General features: G+C 35.3%; 1 protein-coding gene across 1 annotated transcript in view; it reads left to right on the forward strand.

Annotated features, from left to right (window-relative positions):
* Window positions 1-17,022, forward strand: part of ADAMTSL1 (ADAMTS like 1) — a 388,396-nt gene that overhangs the window by 72,447 nt on the left and 298,927 nt on the right. The window lies entirely within an intron of this gene.

Below are 17,022 nucleotides of genomic sequence, written 5' to 3' on the forward strand. Positions count from 1 at the left end.
CTCTCCTCTCCTCTCCTCTCCTCTCCTCTCCTCTCCTCTCCTCTCCTCTCCTGTCGATTTTATGTAGTTCGTGGTCAATACATAGCAGGAGCTGCCACGAAGAATCTTCAGGACAGTCCAAAATTCCCGTCTGAAGCACTCTTGCACCGAGTAGTCAAATACGCTCTTTTGAAAATTGCTAGGAGTTCATGGAATCCTCTTGTTTCCAGACAGTTCACTGTTGTGAATCTGTGCGTTTTCTCATTTATTCAGATGATCATCTAGGGAGTTACTTGACCACACAGGAAATTACTAACTTAAGTGTGCTAGCTGCATGTACAGACACGGCCCTGATGCCCAGCTATACATACAAGTTATGTTGTTACAGCTCTTTTGCCAAGTGTTGTTGTATTGTGCAGGTTTCTGCAGTCTCAGTTTCTGTGCAGCTTTCTCTAGCATATCTTCAGATTCATCTGATGGTATATCTTCTCAGCAGTCATCTTTCAGGAAATAATTTAGATACAATTAGCTTCCAGCAGATAACTATTTAAGGACAGTATTCTGCATCTAGAACCTTCCTTTCTTCCAGCAACCTAGTAGCTGTCTTCTTTTCCTGGTGTCAAAGTTCAAAGCAGGAAAAAAAACAATACCTCAGTATTCTATTTTGCAGATTCCTGTTTGTACACAGTTCTTCCTTTTGCTGCATTTGAGTGACTGGGATCTTACTTACAGTCATTTTGTATTGACTGACTTTATAGAAGTCAGATATACTTAAAATTTTTTCAATGTGAAACAGAATTGGAATTATTAACACATTAAGAATGTCTTTTCTCAAAAATAGTTCTATCTAAATATCAAAATATTCCAAATGCAAGTGTTGCTGATCTTCTTTGTATTAAAGTCAAATATCTTTTTCTTTCAATGTTATTTTTATTTGTTTTTGCTTTACACATAAAAGCAAAATGATAAAATCAAAACAAAGTACTTCAGTATTTTATGAGTATTGGTGAAATCAGACTTTCTCCACAAGATATTGTTACTGATTCCGGTGTTTGCATTTTTCTCAATTAAAGGTTGTGGRGAAATTTCTCACCAGTCCCACTAACTGCTTCATATGGAGACTCACTTCTCTCAGCCTTTTGTGTGTGACTGAAAGTAAAACTTTTCTGGCCATGGAAGTTCTTCTTTCTACTAACCAAGATCTTGTTTGTACTTTGAAGTTACATTGCTATTACATCATCGAAGAGCCTGAGTTACCCTATGGTCTTATGAAAGACGGAGTGGCAGACAGGAGTGTTCAACTGCCTACTTTCTAGCAATAGTTTTCCACCACCTTTTCCACTGAATTGTTATCTCTTATCTTGTTGTATTGCTGAAGGGCCAGTATTTTCCCCTATTTTCAGCTCTTATGCTTGATTTTGTGGTGTAATTTGGTGTATTATTGCTCACAGAATGTATTTGTAGTTGGAGAATCTGAATAGGCCTTTTGATTTTCAAACTTTTTGTTTGACTTAGTGCTTATATTCCTTAAGTTTTCACCTGCATTTCTTAATACATTGGAATTACTTTGTTTAATGGCCTTGTTTCATTGAAGCTGGATGTGAGCCATACTAGTGACCCATTATGGTTCCTCATAATCTCCTCCTTTCCTGTGTCTTACTTTGGGGAAGATAGAAGTAAGAGCTACAAGATGCTTTCATGCACGTGGCTAATCTTCTCCGGAGTCAAGGCTGCACATTGCACAGCTGCAATTCCTTAGTGGAAGCAGATGAACCATGACCTACTCCTGACGGCCACTTTGGGTTACATCATCCCATAGTCACCACCCACTGATGCAGCCAGCCAGCCAGAGGGACGCAGCAAACAGTCGGCCTTTCATTGACACTTCATGAATTAATGGCGAGGGGCTGCTCGAGAAGAGCTCAATTGGCATGTCTTCCTCCTAAGAGACTTAGTGTTTGTGATCCTTGTGGCAGAAATTCAGGGAAAAGAGAGGATGAATTACTACAAGTGTCTAACTGTTGCTTTGGAACGCATTGTCCTTTTGGTAACAGTGTTTTTCTTTTTGTTTTGTTTTGTTTTTTATTTTGTTTTTTTTTTTTTTTCTTCTGTGCTGCTTAGTATATTACCTAAAAAGATAACGTTCTCCATGCAGAATGCTTGAGGGAAAGTGCTGAAGTCGAACTCCCATTCTTCTTGCATGACATCCTTTTGGTTCTTATTAAATGATGACTGTATGCCTCTGTTTCTTATCATCCTTGTTTAATATTTCAGCTTTCAAAAGGAGTGACATGCAATGTGGTGAGCAAATGCTTCCTTTCGCTGTCTTGCTGACTTCAGATCTGCCCCTATAATATGATCTGGCCCTATAATGTGATCTGTCAGGCTACTGTTGGTTAGAATGTGCTTTTCCTTTAAGATTAGAAATCAATTGAGGGTTCAAACAAAAATCATCCTACATTATGACTTCCTGTTAGATGATCAAAACAGAAGAAATTAGTTGTTAATTTTCTGCAAATACAGTACTATCCAATATGCTAAGACAAAAGCTGTAGAACAATCAAAGAACTTTTGAGTTAACCTTAAGTAATGACCTCAAAATACCAAACAAAAGAAGCTCTCCAGGGCAAAGGATTTTCAGTCATATTCAGGGTCTTTCAAAGGCTTTCAATATCTATAAGTTCACCAGATTTGAAAGGCAGAGGATAGCTCTTAGGCAGCCAGGAGAAGCACATTGGTAGCCTTACTCTCAACTTACTTACTAGCCTATCTTTTAGCATATATATGGATGATATTTGGATGATATGTATGGATGATATATGGATGATTTTTGCATTTATATGGATGATCTTTTATCTCACCGAAACAGCAGTAAGGTTATTAATCTGAATTTTAGATTTCCTGTTCCACAAATAAATCTATTGCACAAATAGATTTTCATAGCTTTGTGAAAAAAAAGCAGAAAAAACAGAATCTTTTGATATTAAAGGACACTGCAAAGGACAAAATTTGACATATTTTTATATGAAAAACAACTGGCAGTGATTGTATCTCTGTTGTATCATAAAAAAAAAAACCAAACAATTTACTATTTAGCAATCTGTTTTCCTTCATTTCGGTATAGCACACAAACATCTGTCCATCTACTTTACTTTTAAAAATAACTTCCATATTGGATATTTGCACATTTTATCCAGTAGTGACTTCATCATGACTTTATTTATGCATTTATTTTTGTAGAATATATTTATATTTTTAGGTAGGGAAGGGAAATCCTGGAATCAATATTAGGTTTTTTTTTCTGATAGAAATTCAAATATGTTTCAAGTCAAGTAAGATGTGAAACTTGATATGAGAGGTTTTTGTTAATGTTAATTTTTTTTCAGGAATATTCATACCAGTTTTCTGTGAGATATCAAGCAGTTTTAGAGAGGAGTTAATAAATATTTATTTTAAAGAAAGCTAAAATAGCACTAAAGATAAAACGGATGTGACCTTTTTCTGTATTTTATCTGAGGATTTAATTCCTCTACAAGGTTCTCCTGGTTCAGTGAGCCCTATCCAAGTTCATACAGGTGTACAGTCTTGTAATTTCTTAACTCTACATTTGTTTTGACTAAATCTATTCAAGATTTATTGCATTTACCTCAAATATTATCCCAACTAAATTATCCCAAATCTGCAAAATCTAGCTGGAAATTTCTCAAAAATTTCAGTGAGACAGCTAGCATTTCCTTCCTCCTCTTGATCTTAAAAGGCCGTAAGGGCAGTCTGTCTGTCTTAGGAGAATGCTATCAGTTTTCTTTCCTGAAAAAATGAAACTTACGGGAAAACCAGGAAACTAAATATCTGAGCAGCTTCAAAATTATTTATGGTGTTTATTTTAGAAATATGAAGCTTTTTGTAAGTGGAAGGATGGATTTACTTTTCCAAAACAATTTGCAAGCTCTGAAAAAGTTCATCAAAAAGAAGACTTCTTACTATAGAACATAGAAAATGTGTGCTACATTAACTATAGATGATACTGGTTTAAATAAAACTTAAGTGATCCGTGTTCTTGAGAACAGAACACTGAGCGAATAGTTGATCAGATTCTTATTGAAACTAAGATTTCAATAGTCTTTGAAACTTTTCCTACTGTCACATGAATAAATAAAACAACTCTTGAACGGGGTCACTGTCAGACAAGAGAAAAGTAGAGAAATCTGTTTAATAGAACAGTGCAATTGGGAACTGAGTTCTTACTGGAAAACACCTGTTTCTTCCATTATTTTAACAATATGAATATACTCTAGTGGTCACATTTCCTATTTTGTAAAATTAAAGTTATAGGAAGAGAGACGTCTAATGTTCTAAATCTTGGAAGAGCATCCACAGGTGGCTGAGAATGTGTAATATTTGACATGAGTTAAGTGATCATGCCTCTGGTTCATATTATTCTGTAAATTATGTCTATAGTTTAAATTAATTCAGAGAAAAACATTTTAAGGATTAAGTGGTACAAGTACCATTAATATTCATAGACTAGATAAAATCCAGCAGCATACCAAGTTTTAGACATCTATTCTTAAATAATGCTTTTGTAAAGTTTGCCAAAATGTTTTCTGATTTTTTTCCCATTCTTCAGAATGAATTATAAAAAGGAAACAATATAAATTAAGCTATAATTAAATGACTCCTGCGACTTTTATCTGTGATTGATTTTTATCCTTTACAGGAAAGAAAAATAGACTGTTCCAAGACCATTGTAAGAGCTTGCCTCTAGCAAGAAACTGATTTTTTGTTTGCCATTTTATTTCAAATCAGTATGTCATATAGCTAAGGTATGCTTATCTGTAGAATAAAAAGAACCAGAATAGGTATTTTCCTATATATAAAAACAGGGCTCATAGGGATATTTTGAACCATTTAGTACAGTCTCACAGCCTCATCTTTTTTACAAGCTGATTTTAAGTTCCATTTTTAAGAGTTAGTTTTTGTTGACAGTACTGCTAAGGCAAGGCAGTACCAGAACTCTGACCTGCCCTGACACATGCACCTSCTCCGCCCGCAAAACAATGATATTAAGAAAGGTGTGTGGAAAATAGCTATGTGTGCCAAAAAGAGATTTTTTTTCAATTCCATATTTTCATGTAACAATTAGTTTCTATTTTTAACACAGTATTTAGATAAATGAGGCAGAGGAGCAGGTCAAGAATATGTATATTGTGTTGTCCAGACTATGGACAAGTTTGTAAAGAACGAAAAATTCAGTGTGTGGTTTATGGGAATGAAGTGATGGAAGGTAATAATACACAGAAATACATAGGAAAGAAAAGAAACAGATATCTACAGGACAATTTGATTTCCAAACCATGTCTGGATTTTCTGATTGGACATATTATTTCTGTATATTGAATAGAAAACTTTAAATAACTTCCCATGACTGTTCTTCTGCTTTAACTTATATTGATTAAGGTTCACTGTCAAATTCAAGCTGCTTATAATTTACAATGTGAAAGTACTTTTGACTTAAGCAATAGACTATATCTTATATATATATAAATTCTGCTTGTAATTCTAACAATAAGTAAAAAGATTGTTTTAATTCATAATATTTCAAAATGGAAAATATGGAGGCCTACCACTATTATATTCATTCAAGCACCTCTTTCTACCTGGAGTATTGTGTGCACTTCTGGGCTCTCCAGCATAAGAGGGATTTGGAGCTTCTAGAGCGGGTCCAGCACAGAGCAACAAACATGATTAAGGGACTGAAGCCTCTGTCTTATGGGGAAAGACTAGGTGAGCTGGCCCTGTTTACCCTGGAGAAGAGAAGACTGTGAGGGGTTCTTATCAACATATACAAATACCTGAGGGAAGAGTGTAGGAGGAAGGGGCCAAACTCTTCTCAGTGGTGGCCATTGACAGGACAAGGGGTAATGAGTACAAATTGAAACCCGGGAAGCTCCATCTCCATGTGAGAAAGAAATTTCTTTCCCATGAGTGTGACACAGCCCTGGAACAGGCTGCCTAGAGGGGTCGTGGAGTCTCCTCCTTTGGAGAAGTTCAGTACAAGACTGGATGCGACCCCATGCCACGTGGTCTAGTTGTCCCTATTGGAGCTGGGAGGCTGAACTAGATGATCTGAAGAGGGACCTTCCAGCCTCAACCATTCTGTGGTTCTGTGGTTATGGCCCTTTGCTCATGCATTAAATAAACTTTCACAGAGTTCATTAATTGGCTCTGGAATCTCCAGGATATTCTGCAGTACTTCTATCATATTAATAAAAATATATATAATTAAATATATATATCACAACAGTCACTCCAGGGTGGAAATCTTTAGACAAATAATAATTTGCTCTTTACAGTTTTGACGTATTGCTGGGCATCCAAATGCCTTGTTACTTTGCTGCATATTGTAATTTTAGGAATACCCTAGCAGATTGTGATGGAAATTAATTATGTTATTTTATTTTCTGCTTAGAAATCACATAGTATTTACAACAACCTAAATACATAAGATGACTTACACTGGCATTAGTGGCATTAGAAAACAGTACCAAGCTATATTTTTGTCTGCAATTCTCTCAGGTATGTTTCAATTACCTCATTTCTAAGTAATTAAGGATTAAAAATTCAATTCAAGTGAATATGGGGTGTTTTATTGCATAGATAGCTAAAATGTTTACATCAATTTAATGACTAGCTTTGAATTTTATGACAAGATTCGTAAGTTTTTGTGGTAGTTTGAATAATGCTGAAATAATTGCCAGGATTTTCTCATAGTTTTGAAATATTAAAAAAGAGTCAATATGAAAAGTTCTAGAATGAGTTACTTCAAAGAAATTTTGTATAAATCTTCCCCATGTTATTGTCTTTGCGTTAGAAGACTTGATGGATAGACTCTGAGTAATCTTTTTTTTGCATTGGATTTTGTGTTCTCTGTTTTTTTTAAATATACATTTGATGACATGTTTAATGCTTCCTGCAAATGGTAAGACTGGTTTTAATAACTGTAGAGTCCTTTGAATTGTGAACATATATGGATGTAGTGGTTGGGCTTTTTTTTTCCCTGAAAAAAAAAGAAAAAGAAAAAAAAAGAAGCTTTATCTTTATAGAGTGGAAGTTTCCCTTTTTATCTCTTCATATTTGGTATACCAGAATTCTGTCACATATGTTATCAATGAAGACAGTCGGTTCAGATTCGTGCAGTCAGAATTTCTAACTTCTCTTAGATCTTTATGCACTAAATAAGGAGTTGAATGTTTTCTGGAGATGATAGCAGGGCTGGGTATTTGAAACATACTAGCAACTAACAGGCCAGATACTCAACTGGAGTAAATTAACACAACTTTGTTTAAGCCACTGATTTGTACCAGCTGAAGAATTATACCTGCTTTAATAACAACAACAAAAAAATATATATTTTAATCACATCTAATTATTTATTTGCCTTGCCAGGTGTCTTTATGGCAGTACTATTTAGTGAGTTATGCATAAACACAGAAGGAAGTATCACATTCACACTACTTTGAACATAAGGGAATTTCCTAGGATGCCAACTATACCATACATTTTGTAGTAGCATTACTAGAGGTTTCTTTTGTTTCCTTTTAGATATACTTTCTAATTACACAAGATGGCATTTCAAAGCACTTCCAGGAATGTCAGCATATAAAGACAGAGGACACAGCTATTTTCAGGCTATACAACTTCCCTTGAAATTCCTACATTAAGCCACTAAGGTAGTCTGCATTACTCATGAATAAATTTTGGACAAAGTAAAACGCATCTTCCAGAAAAAGCATCCTCTTAAAATGCAMCTCATTATTTGCTGATTAGAAAGCATGATATAATATCCTGTTCTAAAATAAGCATATTGTATGATAGAGAATCATTATGTAGGCCTTCTCTCCTGAAACACTTTTCCTTCCAGTTCTTCATATATCTCTCTGCTTAAAATGTTGGATAACCTAACTTAAAAATAATTGTGATACAATTACAATTGAGTGAAGGGAACAGCAACTATCCAGCTGCGACCTGAAACTGCCAGAAGATTCCTTCTTCCATTTCAGTCTGTGATACAGGTATTCAGTAGCTGAAGTCTCTGCAGAGAGGGAGACAGACCAGAGAACAGAGACTCCTAGGAAGACCAAATGCCTGCCATGCAGCTGCTCTGTAAGCCTGCTCAACTTCAAGGAATTTGAAACTGGCTCTTTCCTAAGGCTCAATCTGCATTTACTGCCATTAGTGTCACACCCATATACATGAGGAAGTTTTTCTCATCAAGGCTTAATTTTTATTCTGGAGTAAAACATCCAAAATATATCCATGTAAACAATACGTAGAACAAGGAAGATTTGTGTAGCTACATCTATATTCCTGTGGGGGAGAAAAAAAAAAAAAAAAAAAAGCTATGATTGTGAATTCTCTCTGAAATTTCCTAAGACACAATATACTCCAAACCTTAAAACAGAGAATTGAGATATACTTAGTAACATAGCTGCCAAAGCAATTTGACTACTTCCTTTGCATGACTGATGTCACTATCGTCCATCTCCTTGGGACTTAGACAATCCACAGCAGCAAGAAAAAAACAGGAAAAAATGAAATCTCACATAGTGATATGGAAATAATGGATGAGAAAAGATGACATAAGTGATTCTTACAGGATACAAGAAAATTAGTCTTTTTCTGGTGTCAATAACTTTTGAGGTAGATCAGAAGTAAAAAGAAAAAAAAAATGTAAGCTAAGTAGCTAAGAAAGTACCTATAAACTCCTGTAAACTTCTGGACTTCTTTCAAATATACAAAAGTTAAATAGAATCTGTGTACTCAGAAGGACAACATTTACTTTATGACAAAAGTATCATATATAATATAGAGACAGAACAATAGATAGGGACTTGAAGGCAGTAATAGCAAGGAAATAGTTTTGTCAGAGAAGAGTGTATCTTTGTATTTGAAAAACACTGCAACACAGTAAATTAAACATATAAGTGGATTTCAGTGGGAAAAATCAAATAAGAAGCAGTGATCATTATAAAGCTATCTTAACCTTTGGAAACAATCCTTTAAAAATACAGTACATCATGATGGTTTTGTCATTTGCCCAAATAATATGCACAAGACTGTTTAAAAATGTATCTTATGCTGATTTCTCCTTTTTTTTTAGAAATGTTTTTTTATTTCTTGTCAATAAACTTGTATGAAACAAAGCCATCTGCTCCCTCCCACCCAAACTGCCAGTGTGCTCAACACATAAATCCAATGCTAAAAATATCGTTAACTAGTTTCTGCACAAATGCTTATCATAAAAGCTCTAGATAAAGAACACTCTAAGTAGCTGTAAGTAGAGAATTTGCAAGACACCACTAAGTTTAGAATTGCTCTCAGTTTTCATTTATCTGCTCATTTTATCGGAAGAACTCTTTTTTTTTCCCCACTCAGTGAAATTCAGCCCTGACCTCTCTTTATTTGAAAGGTAATGGTTGATATAAAGGATTGATAAAAATTTCATTTTTATRTTGTCTGTTTAAATGCAGTTGAATGGTAGTGATAACAGCTGAGCAAATACTAAAAACATTCTCACTACAATAAATATTTTTGATTTGATGATACAGAATCACAGACTCACAGAATGGTTGAGGTTGGAAGGGACCTCTCAAGATCATCCAGTCCAACCCCCTGCTCCAGCAGGGACACCCAGAGCACAGGGCATAGGGCGGCATCCAAGCGGGTTTGGAAGATCTCCAGAGAAGGAGACTCCACAGCCTCCCTGATCAGCCTGTTCCAGCACACTGTCACACTCACGGGAAAGAAGTTCTTCCTCCTACAGAGATGAAAATTCCTGGGTTTCTATTTGTACTCATTACCTCTTGTCCTGTCACTGGACACCAGTGAGAACAGTTTGGCCCCATCCTCTTACACTCTCCCCTCAGGTATTTGTATATGTTGATAAGTTCAGATCCCCTCTCAATCTTCTCTTCTCCAGGCTAAACAGGCCCATCTTGCTTAGTCTGTCTTTATCTTTATARGACAGATGCTCCTCCCTTTGTTGGCCACATCCTCCTGATGCAGCCAGGAGCCCATTGGCCTTCTTGGCCATGAGGGCACTGCTGCCCTTAGCGTTAACTTGGTGTCAGCCAAGATTCCCAAGTCCCTCTCCACAGAGCTACTTTCCAGCAGGTCAACCCTTAATGTGTCTTGGTGCCCGAGATTATTTTTTCCTGGTTGCAGGACCCTGCTCTTCTGTTGTTGAACCCCATGAGGTTCCTCTCTGCCCTGCTCTCCAACCTGTCTAGGTCCTGCTGAATGGCAGCACAGCCTTCTGGAGTGTCAGTTAGGTATCGTCTGCAAACTTGCTCAGGATGTGATCTGTCCCCTCACCCAAGTCACTGATGAATAAATTGAACAGTACTGGGCCCAGTGCTAATGCCAATTAAAAGAATTTTCCACAGAGTTCATTATTCTGGATAGAGTTTTCCCAAACTGCACAGTGGACTGCACATACAGAAGAGGGAGCAAAAGAAGAAATAAATTTGAGGTAGAATGAAATTTCAGTTTTGAGAGGAAAAGATGGATCACAAACTATTTTGGCAGAAAGTAGTCTAGCCTAGTTTTTCTGCAGAAAGCAGTTTTAGACAAAGCAGGGACTATTGGGAATTAATTGTGCTGTATCATAATAAAGATTAACAGAAATAGGATGCAAAATGAATATTTTGTTTTGCAAAATGTATATATTAATATAGGCTGTTCAAGGATCACAGGTCACCAGGACCTTAGATTCTACGTAAAATGATAAGCTGTTCTAGAGAAACTGCTGCTATCTCACCTTCCAAAAACTCAAAACAGTATATAAGAGAGGTCCAGAGGATTGTGCAGCTCAGCTGAAATGAAAAGCTGCTGAGTAGTGGAATTCAGAAAATAAGAAAATAGGAAAACATAAAAGTGTGTAGATTAGGTTACTTAATTTGATTACTTCATGTATGTGCATCTTGGCTTGTGCATCTTTACTACAGGGAAGTTGTATTAAACAGTGCTTTTTCTTGTTTTCTGTTTTCTTGTTTTCTGCTTTTGTTCCTGCTGAAAAGAAATCGGCTACTCCTGATTAGACAACTTCTAAAAATGACTGGTCTTGCTTATATCAGGTATTCATTTGTTTCTTCTCTTTGGCAAGGTTTGTGCCTTTTTTCTGACCTTTAAGAGCAGGTCATTGGTCAGCTGCATTGGTATCCATACTGAAGCTTGAGTGATTTTTGTAGTTATTATTTCCTCCAGTTTGTTCCATGACACACACTGATTTTGCACATTTGAAATCTTTGTTTCAACTCTGAAATCTAACAGTCAAGTTAAGTAAAATACTCCTTATTCCAGGGAAACACATGGTAGAAAACAAATTCTCCAGATTGCATATTTTGATTTGTGTGTGTCATACAGCAACCCATGTGTCTTCTTTAACATATTTTCAATAGCAATGCTGGTTTGTGTTTGTTTGGCAAGTTTTGGAAGGGAAGTATGGCTTGAATACAAACAGAGTATCCTCAAACCACAGTAGTCTTTTGTTTGTGTTTTTTTTTTTCCACTAACAGCAGGAGAAAGGATATATTCATTTAAATATCCTGAGAATCTGTAAATGGTAAAATAGGTAATGTTTATATACTAAATCCCAACTCTTGCTTATGAAGCTTTTCTCATGAATACTGCTAGAAAGAAAGTTCTAATCGGAGGATTTTCATCTTTTTTTTTCTTTTTTTTTTCCCACAGTCTGCTTTACTGCTTTTTACTTTTTTATTTCTTTTCTGTTTTTTGGCCAAGATTGCTTGGCAGCAGGAAACCTAGTGTGTTTTGTACATTCTGCATTTTTGCCACTCCATTTAATGGGGCCATATTGGCTTTCTCTCTTGTTGGTACATAGTGGGTCAAGTGTAGGCGTGTGCATGCTTTACAAATTTATCCCCATCATTGCTAATGTCTGCCCAAGATGTTAGTAGCTGGTGGATTTGTTTGAGGGACACTTCATGCTGTAATTCTTGAGTGCAAATCACTTTTTGTTTCTTTTGTTCGTTCATAATGAGAGACTGAAATGGAGCTTAAATAATTCCTTCAATGAATACATTAACCAGACTCCTCTATTGTGCCTGTTTAAGAACTGAAAATAATTAGCACAAAGCCACATTTCCTTCACAGAACTTATAAAAGAAGTCAGGGCATTACCATTAAGAGAATCATGAATTCACTTTCTGTGGAAAGAAGGAAAGAAAAAAAAGATTAAATATATTTCAGGACCAGCAAAAAGATTTCTGGTGGGAACATTTCACTGTTGAATAAAACATTCCCTTGGGAAATAAATTGCTATTTGGGTTTGTATTTCGAGGCATTTTGTAAGTATCTTTAGAGAAGCTAAACAAGAACCTCCTTTTCTCTTTAAAAATTCTTAACCTACAAAACCACTACAAACAGTAGTTAGTTTCCTAAGAGATGACTTGTTAGTTTAGAAACCATAATATCATCATAGATTGGAAAGACCAGAATCAGAAAACAATATTGTTGAGTCTCTGAGAGAATTTTTTTTTTCTACAGTGGCAGTGTTTTCTTTGCTATGGGTGGGTGGAGATTATAATTTATGTTTTCCAGGGTATATGCTCTTACTTTCAAAATGTCTAAAGAAGAAACTGCAGTATTGAGAAGTGCCAGTTTTGGTTTGACTTCATCTTTAAAGTAAAACAATCCTTTCTCCTGGTATTCAAAACTTAGTAAGTAGAGGATCAAAGCAATAAAATATAAGATCTGTAGGGCAGGAATTGTCACTTAAATACCCAAGATAATAAAAGCTGGTTATCTAAACTGTAAAGGTGTTGTGTTAAGAAATAGAACTGCTGTTCAAAACCAGACTAACAAGAAAGACAGAAATGATCTATTGTCAGTTGTTAGTGGAAAAGTATCTTCTGCCTTGAAACATGCTGAACTTCTTTTGAGGTTAAGGATTTATTGCTTGAAGGTAAGAGGAAAACATATATTTCTTCTTGAGAATTAAATTCCTTTCATTTAATCTGGCTGTTTGCAGTAACTGCATAAAAGTCATGTGTACCACCAGCTACATTTTATCCTGAACGCTCCGGTGGTGTGAAATATTTTCCATATGGCTGCATCACTGCAGCAGGAGACTGCCCAGTACAGCAATAATGAAGACACTCCCCTGAAAACTATCTACTCTCACATAAGCATATCTACTCTTATATATTTTAGTATAGTCAAATGCTGTTTGACCATAGTCTTTATCACCTATGGCATATTTATGACAATAGCTCTCCGTTTCCTTARTTATGTTACAGTGGCCTAGAAATGAAGCAGAACATTTTGATTTACAGCACACACAAACACACATACACACACGTGTACAAGTTTTGGGTCAGTATTGTTTTCACAAGAAAAATATTTGTTTTGATCTAATCCAAACAGAATCATTTTTTGACTATAGAAGGAACAAGCTCACATAGAGGCATGAGAGGAATGGTTATTTTCATAGTCCCAGTTCAGTCTTTAAGATCTGAATGTTAAAAAAAATACAGGAAAGCCTATGCTGGAGGTAGCGTTGTTATTATTTGATGAATATCTTTACCTCTGCCTGAAAATCAGATTTTATGTTTTAACTAATCTCTGAAATCACATGTTTCTAGTCTTTTTCTGACTTAAAGTAAAAACTGATTGAGTGACACTAAAGGCTTCAAATTATCAAATCTATTATAAATGCACTGAAAAAAGTTCTATGATTACCTGGGCTTGTATTTTATTCTCTGAAGACTTAAAAAATCAGTTTGGAATTTCTGAGCATTTCTAAATGAAGAATGTAATAATATGAGGTGTATAGTACATAAATTAGCATTTCTAGACTGGTATCTCCTTTTGCACATATTCCTGTGAGAAAAACACAATGTTTAGGCCCAAGAAATTCCCAGAAGGAATAATAAAAGATAGACTTTAAAACTATATGTAGCTTTCTGTCCCTTCATTCAGGAATTGAAAATGTTAATAATCACTAAAGGCAGCAAGTTTTAAAATAGTTGTATGTTTTCATTTTTTGCATGGAACTTAGCGAAGATAAAAATACTTCTCAAATTCAGATTGAGAAGCAGACCTTATCTGCTTCCAAAGTGAGTTGTGGTTCTGCTTCCAAGTGGCTTGACCATATCTGCTTCCTAGTAGCTTGTACTCTGCTGTACCCATCATAATTCCATTTTGGAGAATAAGAAAATTTGGATCAAAAACAAGCTCAAAAAGATGGAAGATGAAATGCAAGAATAATGTTATTATTTCAGAACACTGTATGAGGTTTTGGTAAACATTTGTTTGTGGCCACAGTGGTACTAATCAAGTGCATTTAGCAGTTAGCAGCTTATTTCTTAAGTAACGCTGGGTCAAGATGTAGTAGATTTCTTGCTTATCATCATATGAAAGAGTGAGGCATTCTTTCTGTTGGAAGTGGGCAGGCACTAAGCTAGAAGGTTTTATTGAAAGTGATTAAGTTTTAATATAGACTCAGAGGTTTCTATTTTATTTACAGTAAAAAAAGAAGACGTATTGCACAACAACTTGACTAGTTAGAGGACTGTATTCTTCATCCCTGAATATAATTTTTTTATACCTTTCTGATATTTACTGTGTTATTGTTTGTCATGTGCTGCATGATTTAATTTGTTCCTGTTGTAAAAAAATGGGCCTCATATGTACTACTCCTATTAAAATAATACTTTTTGCCACTGCTGAGGCATTTGAAGACTCTCAGGAAGAAAAAAAAAAGGAAAAAAAATAAGAAAATGAGTATGTAAAGGACTTGGTTTGTAAAATAGTTTTGTCAGAAGAAGCATTTTTTAATGACACATCATAGCTTTTGTCTCAGGTTTTGACAGTTTCTGTTTGTCATTTAAGTGATGAATACTCAAACAAAAAAAGCTTTGACTGAGCCACTAACACCTTGAAACTATTTCTGGAGCATGTATAAATCCTTAATTAATAAATAGTAGAGGCCACATTTGATATTTCTGCCTTCTGAGTGGGATCCTTTGAAATCCCTTAGACTGAGATTGATGTTGTTGAAGATACGATGATTGGTTGCAACAGATTCTAGGGCTGTATTATTATGTTTGTATCTATTAAATGAACAATATCGCTATTTATATCTTACTGACCAAGGAATTATTCGTAAGCTTTATTTTTATACAATAAAGCTAATAAGGCTGCCTTTATAGGACAGTACTTCAGCACAAAAAAACATTGCCTTTGTTATTTGGTATCCATTGTTCCGTCTTCTTGTGTTACTTCTTTTCTTTTCCTATTCTGTATTTGTTCTCATTGAATCCACCCTGTCCCCTTGGATTTAAATCCTTGTTCTACTGGAACTACTTATTCTTTACCCTGAGGTAGGAGAAATAAGAATTGGCCAAAGAAAAAAAGAGAAAAAAAATGTCTTGCTTAGATTTTTGCAGATCTCCGAGAGAAGAGTCTCCAGTTCAGTGCCATTTGGGATTTGAATGCTCAGATACCTTTCTGTGCTGGGAAACTATAGTGCTATCTTGTTGATTTTCATGTATGTATTACCTCATTTCCTCATTTCCAAGGCTTACAGGTCCTAAGGCCCTAGTTTGCCACAAATACAGTCAACCTCCCTCTCTTTCCTTTCCCTCTTCTTCCATTTTTTATGATTATGTTTTCTGTATGTGTCTCTAATTATGTTTGTGCAAGTACGAAATAACCAAACTAGCAAGATATAACATTTGTGATAAAGGGTTTTTTTTTTTTACTGTTTCTATTCTGATTTCTGAATTAGCACATAACATTATGAGAAACTTCAATTGCACATAATTGTACTGTTCCATTTGTTTATTTGGTAGTTTTATGTGCTTAAATCACAAGTGGGGGCTGGAACTTCAAATGTACTTTTCTCTCTGGAATTAACTTTCATGGCTGAGCAGCTTCAGGGATCAAATTTTTGTATGAAAGATAAGCTATTTTGGGGACATTCTTTAGTAGTAAAATAATCATTTGTCCATAATTTTGGTTATGAAAAACCTGGTGGCAAGGTTTCTTACTCATTTGAACACAGACATATTTCTTCCTCCAATGTCCTCAGAGAATTATTCATTGCCATGACTCAATAACATACGAGCTATATCAGTGGGTGTATCACTAAGCTTTAGCTACAAAATGTGAGTCTGTGTAAATTTTGAAACTCTGAACTTACAAAGCTTGCTCTTTTATATAGATGAATCTTTTTTAAAAAAAGCAGAACTAAAAACAACTAAAAACATAAAACAACTAAAAATGTTATATGTTAACCTAAGGTGTATTTTACTATGACAGACTATTTTGGCTTATGTTAAAATGATAACCTGCTCTACAAATTGTCATACATGTACTTTGAATTCAGGGATTCCTTGTTTTTCCCACTTACCAGTTCTTCCCATTCATATTAAGATATTCCCTGACCCACTTTATTTTTATTAGCTCATCTTCTCGTCACCCCATTATGGCTGAATCAGTTTTGCAATAGCTCTGATCTCATTTTCCAGCTGGCAGGGAGATCTGCCTCCTCCCAAACAGCAAAACCAACTCAGTAGTAGGGAGTGGCAAATCTGGACTTCATCCTCCCCCTGGACACTACACATCATACTTGTAGTTCTCCCAGGCTTTCTCTTTCTCTGAAATTCTCAGATTCGATAAGTAGAACCAGGATGGCATCTGGTTTTGCAAGTGAATTCAAAAAATGGTCACAATAAAAACAGAGCACAGACTTTCTTCTTAAGATGATAAATTTAGAGATACAGTGCTTGTGAGTAATAACAGTTCATTTGTAACTTGTATGCTTATCTTAAATGCATAAGGAAATTACCTATTTATCATTCCTGATTATAGGATTTGTCTTCCAAAGGGAGAAACAGTGAATAGAAAAAAAAATCTAGAAACTGTAGAATTACTAAGTAGTGTCTGGCATACTGTAGTGTAGAAAGATAAATCATTAGCTAACATACATTAAATATCTGATTGCTAGCCTTGCCTAAC

The sequence above is a fragment of the Nothoprocta perdicaria genome, unplaced genomic scaffold (genome assembly GCF_003342845.1).
Source record: "Nothoprocta perdicaria isolate Ctin4 unplaced genomic scaffold, notPer1 scaffold_104, whole genome shotgun sequence".
Classification (NCBI taxonomy): Eukaryota; Metazoa; Chordata; class Aves; order Tinamiformes; family Tinamidae; genus Nothoprocta; species Nothoprocta perdicaria.